A 15,779-nucleotide genomic window follows, 5' to 3' on the forward strand; every position below is an offset into this window, starting at 1 on the left:
GACGACCCAGTCGCTGGGTTGTGACGCTGTATGTGGGGGAGGAGTCAGAGCGGGAACAGTGGCGCTTGCTCCATTCTCTGCCAAATTTCAGTCCCCTCCACCGCTTTCCCCAAGCAAACTGGGCCCTTCTGGTGCTGGTTCCCGAGTGGGTGGCTTGTGTACATTCTAGGACCCTGTGGGTCTCTCCAACGAACTCTCCTGTGAGTCTGGGAGTCTCTCGGCACGTCAACCCCCACAGGTGTTTTCAATTAGTGGTTTGAGGCTTTATTTCCCCGAGCTGGGGCCCTGGGTTGTGTGGTCTGCCTCGCTCCCCAGTTTCACCTGGTTTATCTGCACGTGAATGTGTGACCTCCCAGTCAGCCAGCTACTTTGCATGCCTCACTGGGTCTTCCCGCTGCCACCCCGCGCCCAGGGTCCGCAAGCCACTGGGTTTTTTTTGCCACCACCCCTCTCTGCCCGGTTGCCTGACTGCCCCTCCTACCGGTCTGGATGAATGTGTCTACTTTAACTCCTTGGTTGTCAGACTTCTATGCAGTTCAATGTTCTGTCAGTTCTGGGGGGTTTTTGTTTCTAAATTGTTGTTGTCCTTATTTTGGTTGTGCGAGGAGGCACAGTGTGTCTACCTACGTCTCCATCCTGGCCGGAAGTGCCCTCTACACATATTTTTAAATATGCTACAAGCTGAAGGCAAGCTCCAAGCAAGGAGTTAGAACATTCTGGAGAGGCGAAAACATCCCTGGAAAAAGATGTAACCTCTCAAGGAAGAGCACAAACTGGAATCTGTTCATTCAGAAATTCATGTTTTTTGGAAAGCGGTCATATTACTGCAGAGTCACATTTCAGATACTTCCCACAGAGACCAGCTCGGTGCTCCGCAAATATTTGCGAAGCAGAACTGAACCGAGACACCAAGCATTTGCCGTGTCATCTGCTGTGAGAATCACTGCGTTGATGATATAATTACTCCGTGTTCTCTTTAGGGCCAGTTCGAGTCCCTCGGTTCTTCTCCAGACGGTTATCTCATGAGTGGGTTTTAGGTCTGACTGCAGATCAGCCTGTCCTCGGGCATTTTTGAGTCCCGTTAATGCCAGTGAGCATCCACTAGAGACACACAGACACTCGACATGGTAGTCTTTGTAGCTGACGCATCCACCTCTCAGGGAGGCTTCTCTCCACCCGCCTAACGGGACGGTGAGGAAGTGCAGACTCCCAGCTTCACTGCCCATGTTTTTCACCGGCTGTCACCAGGGAGTAAAATAACTCAGGGAGAACCACTCCCGACTCCTACCCCTGTCACTGCTGTCACTTTGGGATCCGACAGATGGAGACTCACCAGTGGCCTCACGGAAGCCTGGCTAAACCTGCGCACAGGGAGAGCGGGCAGTGCCAATGGGCAGGCTGGCACGGCTCAGAGAGGAGGGCGAGGAAGGACTCTCGGCACCACTTGAGTCTGATACAGCGGCTGGCTTGTGCGCCCAGCGATCAAGCAGGTGCATCTTCCTGCCGCTCTAAGTGCTCATGTGCACTGAAGGAGAACAGGATTCCTCTCCGAAGGAAGGGGCCTCATGCTTTTAATTCTCATTTATTGAAGGATAAACTCTCTATTTGTTATAATTAATTATAATGAATAACATAAGAATAGATTACATTATATTATAGGTAAGCTATACAATGCCACTTAAAATTATGTTTGTAAAGATTTTTCAATGGCAGAAATGCTCTGAATACAATATTCAATTTAAAAGCAGGGTGCAGAACTTTATGTAAAGTATTACCATAGCTACATTAAAAGGCCATGTCGGGGGGAAAAAAAAGAACTGAAAAGAAATGTGCCCAGATATGTAATATTATTCTCCCTGAGAAAGTATGGGGGAAATGACCAGCTTTCTCCTTTTGTCTCTCACACTGTCTGTGATGAGCACGCATTACTTCTCCGGTTTAAAGCATTGAATGAATGCCATGGGGTTGAACCATGACTGGTTCACAGACACACCAGCTTTTCATCAGCACGGGAGCTGCGTGACGTGAGGTGAACGTGAGTTTGCAGACAGAAGCGGGAGCGAACACAAGCTTCCCCCTCCGTGAGCCTTCGCCACGCACTGGAGCTAGCATCTGCCTAACGATAACTAAGATTTTTACATGAGAAACGTTTCCTTCTGACTCAAAGAGCAGAAATGTCACAAGCGCCCGCCACCATGGTCACACGGACTGTCCTTAGCCAAGAGTTTGTTCGTGCCACCAAACCGCAGCCCAGCTGCAGTCCCAGGGGAGGAGTTTCATGAGCTGGTTTTGTTTGCTAGAAGCCTACATCATCATCTGTGTGATCAATAAGCTGGACATAAAAGATGGCACCTTGTAGGAACCCATGTATGTGACATGCTAGAGCCTGTGATGATAGCAAGCAGTCTGGGGCAGGGGTGGGGACAGGGGAGTGACTGCAGGGGACATGTGGAAACCTTGACTTAACTGTGGGGGTGGCTACCTGGTTGTCTGTTTGTCAAAATGCGCTGAACTATCTGCTTAAACGGTGCATCTTGTTTTATGTAACTTCTACGGTAATAAAAATAACCTGTGGCAATGATGACACACTTCTATACGGTGTAATGGTGACAGAGAGGCATTATCATAACAAGACAATGGTGATGTCATAATTCTACGACAGTCTGAGCCTTGGAACAACTTTAGTATGAGGCGGCCATAATCGCGCTATTTTGAAAGTCCAAAATAAAACTGCACCTGACCCCCAAGAAGCCTGCTGAGACTCCGAAATTTTGCCAGCGTGGAGGCATTCTTATGAGGTTCCTGAGTATGCTGCTGGTGGAAAAATATCACTCGGAGAAGGGAAAGAAACTCCTTAAGCCGTTACCGATGATCTCTCAGGAAGAGTGACACGCCGTCAGTGCCAGCTCAGGAAGGTGGTCTGGGGGTGCGGGGCAAGGGGACAGGAGGGGACAGTGCGTGTCCTCAGGAGATGTGACCATTTCTCGTGGTCTGCTCTTCCGTTTTCCAGGAGACACGCAAACCTCGGCAGAGCTCATCCCTGAGCAGACCTGTGGGGCCCTGCAGAAGCCCGGCTGCCGCCCTCCTGGGCGCTCGCCATACAAAGATGGCAGTGACGAAAACGCTGATGGCTTTGACACCTGCATCCACACACCGTCCCCATGTCTGTTCTCCCATCGGATCCGCACAGCTGCCTGGGGAACAGCGAGCGACAGCCAGAGAGCAGCAGCAACCCCGTTTCACCTCGAAGGAAGCAGGGGAATCAGGGGTCCGGTGGCCCGGCCAGTGCCGCCCAGCAAAGAGAGACCACAGGTGCTCTCTGGGGCTTCTGTAGACCACGCCTGGACCATCCGCACATGCAGACCTTGAACCCGGTAATCCTATGTGAGTACTGACATTTGCCAGCCCGGCACTGAGATTGGAAAAGGCACAGGAAGCTGCTGCTTGTGAGCAAGAGCAGGTTTATCTTTCCTTCAGTTATTTCTGTTGCTATGACCTAGGGTCAGCAGACCGGAATTCAGGTGCCTACCAGTTAAATGACCCCCGCTCCTTGCCCTTAATTTCATCTGTAAAATGGGTATATTAATGCCTGTTCTTCTCCATTTATAGAGCCATTATGCGATCAAATAAATAATGAATGTTAAAATAGTCTGTAAACTGCACAGTACCAAATAATTATTAAATGCTTTATTTATGATGATCCAAACCTGTACAGGAATTGTAAATATATTTTATGAATTACCAAAAACATTTTTTTCTTGATCAACTGTAATTTTTAACTGCTTTATGTGATAGAAGTCTATGTGCTAAAAATATCTTCAAGCATCTTACTATTCGTGTTATCTCAATTTCAGGGCTCTTCCAGCTGGCGAGTTAGCACTGAGGGAGAGTCCACTCTTAGAGGAGGAGCCCAGAAATAACCACACAGACAGCGTGGTTGAAAGTGACAGTTCACTGGGAATCCAGCAAGACAGAGTAACGGAAGGCAAGCTGGGTTTTCACAAACGTGGAAGAAGGTCCGGGAAGCACTGGGTTAAAAGGAGGCAGAAGTGGCCTGAGGTCGACTCCGACAGAGAAATCTCGATTGAGCTGAACCCCTTCATAACTTTTGTTGTTCTCTACACACAGTGCAAAGGGCTTCAATGAGGATCAAGGAAGCCAGTGACGCAAGTGTGATGTCCGGATGGTCAGGCAAAATTGTGCAGAACTGGAGCCAGGGGTCTCCGTCAATGGCCACTCCCTACAGAGGCATCTCAAGCCTTCTCTCGGTGATGGCCGAAGAGACACCCCCTCTGCCCCGTGCCCCCAGCCGGCTGACCCTCATCCTGGCCACCATCCACATTTGCCTTGGAAAAATACTTGGAGACCTCAGACTCAGTCGTTTAACAAGTCTGCCAAAGGGCAACTCGTGGTGGGAAGTCACTACCCGGGGGCCTCGTTAGCCGAACCTGGCGAAGGTCAGACTGGAGCCCCTGATGGTGACCGCGTCACCCCTGCAACCACCAGCCCCACCCCCCACCCTGAGCTTCCCTCCCGGGCCTTTGAAATCTGCTCCTCCTGGACTGGCTTGAGGAAGTTATTTTCTTCTCCGTTTTTCTTCCAGCCCCACATCGGTTACCCTGGAGTATAAATGTTGGCAGATGAGTGCTGAGAGAACGGGAAGGGCAAGGTCACCCATAAGGTAACAGGCGGGTCTGACCCCCATCTCCCTCTTATGCAATTTTTTTTATTTACTGGTGAAAACTGCCAAGACACACCTTCTTGCTAAAGAATGTGTTCTGAAAAATAACAATGGGGCTGTGAAGGCAGCTCCGGCTCCGGTGCGCAATGCTTGACTCCACCAGGACAGGCTCTGCTCAGATCCTGCTGTGGGACGGGACTGTGTCACACACAGGCTGGGGGGGGTCCCCCCGGGCCACCCAAGAGGCCGTGACAGCACAAGGAAACAAAGACGTTTTCTGTGAAGGAGTGTGCACGTGTTTCGGACGAGCTGTTTATCATCTCGCCTGACAAGATGCATGTGCTTCCCCCACACACACACTTTTTCTTTTTAAAACCCGTGTCCGGCAGTGGCTGGCTAAGGGAAGGCTCTGGCCGCGGTGTTGGTGTTGAGCCTCCATCCACTGGCACAATTTCTGTCACGATCTGAAGGGCAAGGCACGGCCACGGGACAGAGAAGCTTCCCAGGCCACGCTGTCCGTGAAATTGGCACAGGCTCCTCCAAGATTCTCCTCCAGACGTCTCCATCCAAACAGAACAAGAAAACCGGAGAAGTCTCTTTCGGGGCAACCTGTTAAGAGAGTTGACTGACACTCCTGCCCAGTCTCGCGATGTCAGCTGCAGGTTCCTTTGCTGTCTGCCTCCCCTCACTGTCCCAGGAGCTGGAGCCACTTTAGACAGGACACAGGGACACACAGGGACACACCACCTGCTATGGGCAGAGTTCCAGTTGGTGGAGAAGGGACAGGCAGAAGCAGGCAGGGGAAGGACTTTCCTTACGCCATCATTAATCATCTGTTCCTGTTCAACATGGGGCCGTCATTACTTCCAGAAGGCTCTGCGGGTCGTCTCTGCTGTCTCCATCCCTCCAAACTCCTGAAACCCCTCCACGGCGCCCTCTGTGTCCCTAGTGTCTTAGCACAAATTCTCTCCTACCCTCAACTTCTCACCGAAGTCGCCGACGGAAGCCTGGCTTTCCTAGGAGGGCCGTTTCTGCTGAAGTAGCCTCCAGGGGTCACGGTTGTCCCTCTCATGCCTCCTCCATCCCCACCCCTGAAAACAGGGCGGGGGTGTACCCCAACCCCGTGCTCCTCATTGCTGCTTCTGAGCCGCTCTCTCCCCTCCCCTGAAACTTTCCAGTGTTGGGTCTATGTCATCAGTCAATTATCACTCCTGCTCTCCTTGTCATGGACACCTACCCACCTCTTGGTCATTTACCCCCGAGTTTCCAGGATTTTCATTCATCACTCACCCCACGCTGTCTAACAACATGCTGTCTTAATTCTTAGTGGCTTCGATCCCCTCTTGAAATGCTTTCAACACTGCCTGCTTTGTTCTTTGATCTACATCTCCTTGACATGCCTCCGGCCCAGGATGGCATCTGTCTCAGAATACACGAGACCTGTTTGCAAAAACTCAAAACCAGGGTGACTGCAGACTGCACATGAGGATTCATGAAGGAATGGCGAGACCTGCCTACGAAAACACGGAGGCAGGAAACCACAGAGAGAGGGACGTGAAGAACTCTCTGGTTCTGCTCAAGCTAACGGCCATAACTAGAAAGACTTTGTAATTCATCTATGGAATTACATGGATGAATTACACCATCTTCTAGATAGAAAGACGCCATCAAAACATCTAAAGCAGACTCCTCCAGTGACTGTTTGTTTGCCTAATTTAGTTCTCTAGCAAAATGGCTGGCCTTATACCTTGCTAAGACGAGATGGAAGATAACAGAGAGCAGACCACAGATTTTAGGAACTTCCTGGTGACCTTCCCCCTGCGGACCATCAACTCTCCTTAGTTGTGTTCTTTCTCTAGTGAAATAATCATTTTGGCATTCCTTGGCCTCTGGGAAAACCGGTTATTCCGACAATTCCCATTCAGGCAGACACCCCTCTGGCCAGGCCACAAGCGGCCTCCAGCAGGAACACGCTGTCCTAACTGGGCAATGAGCTCAGAGAGAGCTGAGCGCGGCAGACAGCAGGGGAAGGGCAGCACTGGTCTTCAGAGTGGAACTGAAATTTTGTTGTATGAAGATTCAGCCCTGGTTGGTGTGGCTCAGTGGGTTGAGTGTTGGCCTGCAAACCAGAGAGTTACCAGTTCGATTCCCAGTCAGGGCACATGCCTGGGTTGCAGGCAGGGTCCCCAGTAGTGGGCGTGTGAGAGGCAACTAAATATTGATGTTTCTCTTCCTCTCTTTCTCCCTCCCTTCCCCTCTCTCTAAAAATAAATAAATATTTTTTAAAAAAAGATTCAGTCTCAACTTTCAATTGAAAACCTTTCAGAATGTTACCGATTTCTGGGGGCAGAGTCGGTTGAAGACCCTGATGCTACATTAGTGAGTTTCTTCTTTCTCCTAAACTGAAGAATTCCGGAGAGCTAACCTACTTATCAAAAAAGGTAGCACACAATATGCTTTCTATTTTCATATCATCTCCCACATTCCTCTGTGTTAATGCAGATCTATTTCTGCAGCTAACAAACCCAACTGTGAAGTGAAACTATTCTGGGGATGCTCAACTTTCTCCAAGTGGACACGCATCTCCCTGTCCACTTGCCTCAGGAAGGTGACATAAGAAGAGGTAATGGCCCTAATGAAGGAGAAATCCAGCCCAAGCCAGGCACACGGAAACAGGCGGCTTACACAGGAGATCCTCCCAGCGTCATCATCATGAGCTCACGGTGGGCTTCTTCTTGGAGTTTCCCAGGGACCTTCCAACACTCCTAGGAGCTCACCACCCTCCGCCTACCCCCACCAGAGCCAACGGGACATGAAATACAGAGGGCTTGTTCACAGGGAATACCAGTCCGAAGTCTCAGGCGAGGCCCAAGGTCACTCGGCAGCAGAGTCGGGACTGGAACTCCTGAGTTGCGGCTGCTCCATGCTAGCAGCTACTCCCGCCCATGAAGTAGGGGATTTGCTACTTGTCTCACTTGTTTTCTAGGGCAGGCTTTAAAATAAAACTTTAGAGCCAAAAAAAAAAATAACGTTCCATTAATAACATAGTTTTATTTTATTTATTTATTTTTAGAGAGGGAAGGGAGGAAGAGAGAGAGAGAAACATCAATGTGCGGTTGCTGGGGGTCATGCCTGCAACCCAGGCATGTATCCTGACTGGGAATCGAACCTGCGATGCTTTGGTTTGCAGCCCGCGCTCAATCCACTGAGCTACTCCAGCCAGGGCTCGTAGTTTTAACAACAATGGCTTCTGAAAAAAATCTCCACCTATTTCCACACGCACACCATCACTCAGGAGCGTTTATGAAGGCTCTATTTGCAAGTAACAGCCTATTGCACGTGACTCCAAGAGACTGACCCAGTCCACGTGTGAAAACTTATCATCCACAGACCTCTCAAGGGCTAAAAGGCGTAGCTTCGGAACATTCCTGTTAAGTTCAGACACAACAGGGAGCGAAAAGGTGCCCAGGACCGCGAGGCAGCAGGGAAGTGCACACCAAAGCCACAGTGAGGTGCCGTGGCGAGCTCACGGGGATGGCGGGCCTTTTCTCAGTGGGAATAAATGTTGGCGAAGACCTGGAGAAACTGGGACACCTACACTTGGTTGGGGAAATAGAACACGGGGCTGCTGCAGTGCAGAACAGCCCGCTGGGTCCTGAACGACCACGTGACCCAGCAGGCAATTCCATTCCTACACGTGCACCCCCAAACCGAACACAGGCATGCAGAGAAACCTGGTGTGCAAACTCCAGAGCGGTATTGCTCACAACGGCCAAAAGGTGGAAACCGCCCGAATCTCCATCGACTGGTGAATACATAAACAGAATGTAGTATGTCCACACAATGGGATGTTGTTCAGCCATAAAAGGAATAAAGAACTGTTATATAGCCCTGGCTGGCGTAGCTCAGTGGATTGAGCGTGGGCTGTGAACCAAAATGTCACAGGTTCGATTCCCAGCCAGGATACATGCCTGGGTTGCAGGCCATGACCCCCAGCAACCGCACACCGATGTTTCTCTCTCTCTGTCTCTATCTCCCTCCCTTCCCTCTCTAAAAATAAATAAAATCTTAAAAAAAAAAAAAGAACTGTCATATAACACAACATGGTTGAACCCCAAAAACATTGTACTAAGTTTTTGAAAAGTCATACATGAAAGACCACGTATTGTATGATTCCATTTATACGAAATATCAAGAACCGATAAATCCACGGAGACAAAGCCCAGATTGGCATTTACCAGGGACTGGGCAGGGGGGGGCAATGGGGAGGGACTGCCTAATGGGCCGGGGTGTGCTTTTGAGATGATGAAAATACCTGGGAATTAGATGGTGATGGTTATACAACATTGCGAATGGATGTTCACAATGGATGCAAAAGGATTGTGAGAAGAAACACGCTTCACGAGCTAGCAAGCTGTGCGAGATGCTTCCTGTTTGTCCCCAGATCCACGGCCCCCTTCTGCAGCCTGCCCTCCCCGCCAGCAGGAGACCCCTGTGGCCAGCATCAACGGCCCCTTGCTCTCTGGCCTCCAGTTAGACTCGGCCAGGGGAAGCATCCAGGAAGGGAGGGTGGGAGGGGAGTGAGGTCGGGTGTTTGTTCCTCCAGTTCCCTCCTTGTCGGGTGACTACGCATGGGCCGTGTCCCTTCAATGACGCCACAGGTCCTCTCCGGTGACCCTCTCCATCCTGCTGCCCCTGCTCCTTGCTTCGTCACCCCCTAAGTAGCTCCCCATTCTGGCTTTTCCCAAGGGCCCTGGACCACCCCTTCTTGTTTCTCAGAACCTCACACCTTTGTCAACAGTCTTTGTATTAAGGACCCTTCAGTGGCCCGGCGTGAAGGGCCGCGGGTCTTGCTGACATTCTGAGTCCCGTTCATACCTTGTAACTGCTGCCCCACCCCGTGGGCTCCCAGTCTAAACCCCTGCTCACTGTCACACCGAATGGGAAGAAAGGGCACCTTCCCATCACCTTGGGCAGCCCCCACCACCCGGCACACACCAGGAGCCCCCGTGTGGAGCCCAAGAGCCGTACCTGCGGACAGGTGCTGCTGCTGCTCTCAGTAAACAAGGCTGGCAACAGCTGCTGGACATGAAAGGAAGCGAGACGATGACTCATCAGAGGAGCGGCAGCCCCCTGACCCCCGTGACTCAGATGTTTCGTTTTCCAGAGGCGCTGAATAAAACCGCCCGAACCTGTGCGCTCTGCCCCACCCGGGGCCGGGACCCAGGGAGTCCACAAGCACTAGGAACATTCCCCCGTTTGGCCCGGTCCTCAAACATTCTCTCCCGCCAACCCTCCCACGTCCCTCTGTCGTCCCCCTCCCTGCCCCGCACCCACTAAAACGGTCTCTCGCTGACAGTGACTGGGACGGAGGGCGGCGCACGGGGCTGCCCTTCCTCAGGGATGAGTGCAGGAGGGAGGACCGGCGCGCGGCCACCGGCCGGGCGGTGCTGCCCTCGGCGTCAGGCACTGGTCACTGGGTGGGGCACGATGCCCGGGCCTCCAAAGCCCCGCTTCCTTGTCTCCCAGTGTCAGCTTCGGCCAGGGACCCGGCTGGACAGGCAGGCCTGCTTCCCTCCGGCCTCTCTCCCCGGCTCCTCTCTGGTGGCGGCCCCTCCAGGTTTTCTGAGTTCAAGGCCCACGACGAGCCCTTCTAAGGCACAGCACTAGCCATCGTGTTGAGCTCTAACAGGTCCCACAGGGAACACAGAGGAACTCCTAGGCGTCCAGCTTCGTGCCAAGGTCTTCACGTCCGGAGAACCACTCGCCGTCCTACTGCGCACCCGAGACTGTGTGCGTGTGCGCTCGTGCGCTTTCATACAGGGAGGCGGGCTCGGAGGAGTGACTCGGCCAAGGTCACACAGATGGTGACAGGAAAGGGAATGTGAGCCCGGGTCTGCCTGTCCTTCTAGTCCATCACTTCTGTACTCTTCACCAGTGTCCTGCTTCCGTGCATATTCAATCATCTAATTTTCAAAACTCTGAAGTCGAGATGTGCTTTTTTTTTTTTTTTCCAATGAGTCCGGCACTCACTCACGGAGCATCTGCTACACACACCAGGCACCGGGCACAAAGCGGGAAGAGCCCGTCTCTGTCGTCCAAGAGGTCACATCCTACTCAGAGGAATGGCGCCTGGGTTTCTCTCGAGGCTCCCGGTTTCCCTTTGGCCCTGGAGTTACGTAAAAAACAATTTGGATTTCTGCTTCTGGTGCAACAACTGCAAAGGGGAGACCAGAACAGGTGACCAATCACCTATGTTGTAGAGCAGGGGTGTCAGGCTCATTTTGCCTGGGAGCCACATCAGCCTCGCGGTTGCCTTCAAAGGGTTGAATGTAATTTCAGCTCCTTAACAGTTAGGGAGTAGTTGCATTTATACAGTCCTGAAACTATTTTGGCCCTTTTAAGGAGACCATGAGGCTGATGTGGCCCCTGGGGAAAATGAGTTTGACACCCCTGTTGTAGAGAGTGTATTTCAGGGAGGGAGGGAGGAGGAGGGAAGGAGAGGAAGAAAGAGAGCAAGAGAGGAAGAGGAAGGGAAGGAGGCAGGGAGAGAGACAGAGAGGGAGGAAGTTAGCCAAGGGGTTGGGGGCGAGGAATGGAGCTGGAGAGGGGATGGAGGGGCAAGTTAGGAGGAAAATCCCAGAAGAAGCAGATTATGCAAAGGAAGGTAAAAGGACCCCAGGACCTTTGATGGAACCCCTTAGACACAAATTCACACCATTCAAGTCACCCCAGAACTTTATCTTTTGTTTAAGTTTTATGTTTTAAAGTAGATCATACAGACACGGTTCGAAATTAAAACAATAAAAGAAGACCCATTTAAAAATCACGTTCCCAAGCCTACCCTCACCCCCATCCCCCCCACCAGACTCCCCACACCCCCATCCCCTGCCCCAGGGAGCTGTGACAGGCGGTTGCCCCTCCCCCCTCTGCTCCTGCCTGCAAACACAGGCCAACATCACCACTCCAACGCTGTGTAGTCAAGATTTCCGAAGAGGCACGCACGCACGTCTCACTGTGCTGAAACCCGGTGGTACTTGGGAAAGGCAAACATCACCCACGCGGACGCCTGAGAGAAGCACAGCGACAAGGCGGTGCTGTCAGCCGCGCACGGAGCGCACCGAGCGCCCGGACACACCACTTCATCCTGCGGACGAAGAGAAACGAGGCTCGCGAAGGACAAGCACTGGGCTGGTGCGAAAGTCTGTGTCGTTCTTCCCGTAAAAGACACATTTTTCATTTTCACCAATGGCTTTATTGATTTCGGTATTTGGAGTGTGTCGGCTAACTCCCGCTATTGGCTTCTAGTGGGCAGAGGCCAAAGACGCTGCTCAACATCTTCCAGCGCCGAAGACAGCCCCAAGAGCGAAGGGTTATTTGGCCGAAATCAATAGCACCAAGGAGCCTCGCAAATCACTTCTGACATGTTCGACCAGTCACAGCACCTTCTCCATACACTGCACGAATCTTTTTTTTTTTTTTGCATTTCAGGTGTTTTTCACTTTTCTTGAAATAATAGAGCATAACACACTGACAATGTTGCATATTTTCTTCCACCTTCACTATTAAAATGGCTGCCCCCAAATTCACCAATTTGGGTTTTTTTTTTAATGCATGCCGATATGACAGCTGTCACGATAAAATCTAACAAAACGGTTTTGAATGAAGTCAAAGACAACTTAGCCCTACTAGAGCCGTCATACAGGAAAAATCACGGACTTCTTGGCCAACCGCAATAACTCATCAAGTGCGGGCGGCTAGGGCGTGGCAGGGCCGGGGCACACCCCCTCGCCCCGCCAGCATCCTGGTGGGGAGGAAGGGCCCCGCCGTACACCTGACTGAGGCTCTGGGCCGCCCTACTCAGCACCTGCCCTAAGCACCCAGAGACAGGACAGCCCGGGGCTCCAGCTGCAGCCCAGCCCGAGGGAGGGAGCTTCAGTGGCGGGGCCTGTGGTCATACTTACAGCAAATCTCATCCACGTTCTCACATTAGCCTCTTAGGACCGGGGGCTGTTTCTTATGCACTTCTGCACCTGGTACAGGTGATTGATTGCCCTAAAATGGTGACTTGAGGAATAAACTGGGAAACCACTTCTTCACACTGAGATGAAGTGACTCCTTTAGCCATTTTTTAAAAAAAATCTCTCCTCTCCCAGGCCCACCTATTGGACCACGCCATCAGGTTCAGCTAACGAGCAGGGCGAGGCGTGAGACACCGCGGTCACCTCCCGGGAGGCAGTCGGGATGCGGGGGAGGCTCTGGATGTCAGCGCTGGTCCTGGTCAGGGAAGGGGCGAAGGAGCATCCACGAGCCACTTGGGGTCCTGACCCACACCCCTGGGAAGAGACAGGGCTCCCGCAGGACAGTCCCCAGCCCCCCATCATGGCCACAGGTGGGGTTTTTTTGCTACTAGGAGGAGCAGGGAATCAAAGATCATGGTGTGTGCATGTGGTCTCTCCCCCACTCCCTCCTCTCCAGGGCAGCAACTGCCCAGCCCACACCACAAAGTCTGGTGTGCTCCCACCCACACCCCCGGCCTGCTCGGTATGCCAGGCACTTACCGACACGTCCCCTCGGAACACTCAGAACCGCCGCCCCGAAAGGCAGGCACGTTCATCCTCACTTTATAGATGAAGGAACGGAGAGCCGGAGACGTTAAGTGGTGTGCCCAAAGCCCCAAGGCCGCAGACGCCCGACAGCTCGGTCCAAGCCCTAACGCAGACAGACGGCACTGGCCCAGAAAGCGGCCCCACCGCAAGGAAGGGGCACGGGGAGAAGCGTCCGAGCAAGAGCCAGCAGAGCCAATTCTAGTGACACGTCAGCCACTGACTTGTTTGCTATAAATGCCTTCACCCTTCTCCGTGGCTCCTCTGAGGACAGCAGCGAAAAGGCCAGCACCGTCTCAGATAACTTTCACAAGGATGGAGTGAGTGAGCGTGGGTATGACTAACACATGGAAAACATCCGCTTTCAAAACGTGCAAATTTTCATAAGTCATTACAGTACGAATGAAAGCACTGGTAGCACACGACGTACTTCGTTTGGGTTTATCTGAGCTCATTCCCACACACTGCAGCGTCTTGAAGCCGTGGGGATGGTGAGGAAGTGCAGGGAACGTGTGCCCGGCTGGAGGAAGCTCACGCGTGTCACTGAGGGCAGGGACTGGCCTAAAGCCCAGCCCCGGGCGTCGTCCCGACAACCCCACGGGCCCAGCACAGCGCAGAGCAGAGCAGAGCAGAGCGTGCAGGCCTGTCCAGGAAACACACCCGAGGTGAAACCCTGGGTTTACCTTCAATTAGCTGAGAACTGAAGCCAAATATCCTCATGGGGAAAAAAAAAATAGGACTAGAAAGCACTCCCTGGAAAATGAGGTTATTGAGATGAAAATATATGCCCTGATTTCCACTTCCAACAAAATGGACCAGATTTTCTCTCCCACTTGGAGCGACTAAATACAAGGCAAAGGAGATGAAACTATGGCCTTCGTGACACTGGACGTCAGACAATGAAGGACAAAGGTCCCCAGGAGAGGACACAGGAAGGAAGAGAGCCCTGAGGCTGAGCTGGCGGGCGGCCCCAGGGCGTTCCCAGGCCTTGGCACCACAGGCTGCCTGGTCGACCATGAGCAGAAGACACACTGGTAAGAGCCCAGAGAAACAGGTCACTCGAGTCTGCAAGGCCGAGGGTCCCCTCCAGTACCCAGGGGAGGACAGCAGAGACCAGGGAAAGTGACGCCGGGCTCACACAGGGTCAGGACGGCTCTTGCACCCTGAGAGGCCACCTGCGTACCCCTCGGGGCCCTGGGGAGAGGACTTGGAGCACCCTCCCTCAGCTCTGGGGCAGAACAAACCTCCACAGAGCGCTCCTCCGCGCTTCTGGCTAAACTGAGGAAACCGGGAGGTGGCGCGTGGCCCCGAGGCCCCCCGATCTCCGGTTCTGCCCTTTCCGGCAGCGTGGTCATTCCCTGGGGCCACTGGGACAGACCACCGGAGACAAGGAGGCGTAAAACAGCAGGAATGCTGCGTGTTCTCTCTCGCACAGTTATGGAGGCCGGACGTCCTGCCTCCAGGTGCTGGCAGGGCTGGTCCCCCCGCAGGCTCCGAGGGAGGCTCAGAGCCTGCCTCCCGCCATGCTCCTGCCAATGGTGGGTGTCACCCCTCCACCATCCAGGGCACGTGGCCACGCTGCTCCAGCTGCCGGCCTCCCTGTCTCCCTGGGTCTGTTTCTCCTCCTCTTCGAAGGCCTGGTCTTTGGGTTTAGGGCTGCCCGAATCCAGAATGAGCTTATCTTGAGCTCCTTAACTTGACTACACCTGCAAAAACCCTTTTTTCCAGATAAGGTCACGTGTATATTCTAGGAATTAAGACATGGCTATTTCTTGGGGGGGGGGGGGGTTGCACTAGTCACCTGCTATGGGCAGGCTTGCATTAATGTGTGTGTGTGATATACATAATTTAATCAAACTTCATCTCTGCCAGCCTTTCCTGTATCTACGGTTTATCATGACAGAAACGACTCAGATCATCACAGGAAACCCGACCTGCCACCGGGGGCCCAGATGCAGACGCGTCGTCTTTTTATTCCTCACGTGGTTCCGAGAATTAAGCTCCTTGTGGTCCTACCAGCGCCCCGCCCCCCCTCCCCCCGCCATTGCCAGTTGCCCGGCCACCGCGTCTAACGCAAGGGTCGGACATGGGGCAAAAGGGCCCAAAGGGTCCCCGCCTCGATTTACGCTGCTCCACCAGGGAGAATTGGTGCCCCTCCACACGCACGGGAAGGACACACGGGTGATGGGAAAGAGCGGACTGCGTGGGGTACTGGGTGAGGAAAGGGAAAAAACGGGCAAAGCAGGAATCCGTTTTCCAACAGGGGAAAAGGCAGGGAATACGGGGGACTTTTCCCCACGCCCCAGAACTTAAACGTGATGTCTGGCGCCACCTGCTGGGAAGCCCAGGAACCGGCTCAGACGTGAGCCGCATAGACAAAGCGTAGCCCTGCCTCGGATCCCCTTGAAGCCGCAGGTTTTATTGCAACCGGAGGCCTTCCTGTCGGTTCTAACGAGGGGCTAAGGCGACTCAGGAAGCACCTGACCACTGAC

This window comes from Phyllostomus discolor, chromosome 14, assembly GCF_004126475.2.
Source record: "Phyllostomus discolor isolate MPI-MPIP mPhyDis1 chromosome 14, mPhyDis1.pri.v3, whole genome shotgun sequence".
Classification (NCBI taxonomy): Eukaryota; Metazoa; Chordata; class Mammalia; order Chiroptera; family Phyllostomidae; genus Phyllostomus; species Phyllostomus discolor.